The following is a 2,740-nucleotide window of genomic DNA, read 5'->3' on the forward strand; positions in this document are numbered from 1 at the left end:
GGCAGAGCAGTAGAACCATTAAGCCAAGTGAAGATGAACACAAAAGTGTGTGCAATATATACTAGCTATATTATAAATTCTTATTGTATGCTCATCATGGACCAAGTATTTAGGTCTTTTCTCTCATTTAATGCCTATAGCAGCTCTGTACAGCTCATACAGTATACATTGTTGTTATCCACATATTTCTGATGAAAAAAATTGAGGATCACATGACTTGCTAAAAGACGCATCTAATGAGTGGTATAGAGAGTATTTAAATCTGAATCTGCTGATTCCAACCCTCCATCTTTTTATACCTGTATCAGGGCAGTGATGGATTTGCTGAGCATCATTTTCATTTGACCCATTATATTAAGCAACAGTTAGTGCCAGCAAGCATTGTTGTCACTGAGGACACAAAGTGAAAAAAATATATATAAGTTCTCTGCAGTCAAGGAGTTTTTATAGGGGTGGACAAAAATAGGTTGATAGTTGTGGATATGTGAAACAGTAGTTTATGTATTATTTATTAATTATTGTATTATTTGTATTACAACTGTAAACCTACTTTTGGCAACCTCTGTATGTTAGTGGATAGAAACACATAAACAAGTAAAAAAATTATGTAATTTTAGGTAGTGGTGAGCATTATGATTAAAGTAGAATTGGGTGACTTGGATGTTGGGGAAAGGCCACTTTAGGTTGAGTCTCCCTGATCTGGCACCTGGATGACACGGAAGAGTCAGGCCTGCAAAGATGTGGAGGTAGTGAGGGGAGCCAGTGCAAGGAGTTTGGCAGGAATTCCATCAGGATTTTGGAGGGACTGAAGGAAGGTGTAGTGGCTGGACTATAAACAGAGAGGACAAGAAGGGATGAGAAGTTGGGGTGGTTGGCAAAGGCCAGGCCACAAGAGCCTTGTATCGTAGGTTATAATGTGGTGTTTGATTTTGATTCTAAGGGTGGAAGAATCTCAACAAAATATTAGCAAACTGGATTTAGCAATATATTAAACAGATCGTACACTATGATCAAGTGGGATTTATTTCAGGGATGCAAGGCTGGTACAACATTCACAAATCAATAAACTTGAATTCATCATATAAACAAAATGAGGATAAAAACCACGTAATTGTATCAATAGATGCAAAAAAAGCATTTGATAAAACCCAGCACCCATTTATGATAAAATTCTCAGCAAAGTGGAAATAGAGGGGACATACCTCAACATAATAAAGACCATATACAAAAAATCAACAGCTAACATCATACTCAATGGGTAAAAACTATAGGTGTTTCTCAAGATAAGGACCAAGACAGGGATATCTGCTTTCACTACTTTTATTCAACATACTAGCCACAGCAATCAGACAAGAAGAAATAAAAGGCATCAAAATTCAAAAGGAAGAAGTAAACTGTCATTATTTGCAGATGACATGATATTGGATATAGAAAACCCTGAAGACTCCACCAAAAGACTATGTGATCCAATAAGTGAATTCTGCAAAGTAGCAAGATACATAATTAATATTCAAAATCAGTGACATTTTTATATACCAATAATGAACTATCAGAAAGGGAAATTAGGAAAACAATCTCATTTACTACAGCAGCAACAACAAAAATAAGATATCTATGAATAAATTTAACCAAGGAGGTAAAAAACTCAGAAAATTATAAGATACTGTAGAAAGAAACAGAAGAAGATATAATTAAGTGGAAGCATACATTGTTTTCATGGATTGGAAGAATTAACATAATTAAAATTTCCATTAAAAAAGCCCTGGCCGGATAGCTGGTTGGTTAAAGCATTGTTCCGAAGCAGAGAAGTTGCTGGTTTGGTCCCTGGTCAGGGCACATACAGGAACAGAACTATGTTCCTGTCTCTCTCCCTTCCTCTCCCTCTAAAAATAATAATTTTTTAAATTTCATAAAATCCAAAGATATCTATAGATTCAATGCAATTCCTATTAGAATAGCAATGGCATATCTCAGATCTTGAACAAATATTTCCAAAATTTATATGGAACCACAAAGGACGCTGAATAGCCTCCATAATCTTGAGAAAGAAGACCAAAAATGGAGGTATTATTCTACCTGATATCAAACTATTACAAGGCCATAGCAATCAAAACAGTATGGTATTCGCACAGAACAGGCATATAGATCAATGCAACAGAATATCAAATAAACCCCTTTATGATTAATTAATATTTGACAAAGGAAGCAACAAGATAAAATAAGTAAAGACAGTGTCTTCAATAAATGGGGTTGTAAAGACAGTCTCTTCAATAAATGGTGTTGGGAAAATTGGACAGATACATGTAAAAAATGAAACTAGACCACCAACTTACACAATACACAAGAATAAACTCAAAACATATTAAAGACTTAAATGTAAGTTGTGTAATTATAAAAATCCTAGAAAGAAAGTAAAAATTTTAGGCATTTCTCATAGCAATATTTTGCCAATATACCTCCTTGAGCAAGGGAACAAAGGAAAAAAATAAACAAATGAGATGACATCAAGCTAAAAGGCTTTTGCATAGAAAAAGATACCATCAACAAAATGAAAAGTGAACCCACTCAATAAGAGAACATTTGCCAATGATATATCTAATAAGGGGTTAATATTCAAAATTTATAAAGAACATATAAAACTCAACAGCAAGAAAACCCAATTAAAAAATGGGCAAAGGACCTGACTAGACAATTCTCCAAAAAGGACATACAGATAGCCAATAGGCATGTGAAAAAATGC

The sequence above is a fragment of the Saccopteryx leptura genome, chromosome 2 (assembly GCF_036850995.1).
Source record: "Saccopteryx leptura isolate mSacLep1 chromosome 2, mSacLep1_pri_phased_curated, whole genome shotgun sequence".
NCBI classification, from domain to species: Eukaryota; Metazoa; Chordata; class Mammalia; order Chiroptera; family Emballonuridae; genus Saccopteryx; species Saccopteryx leptura.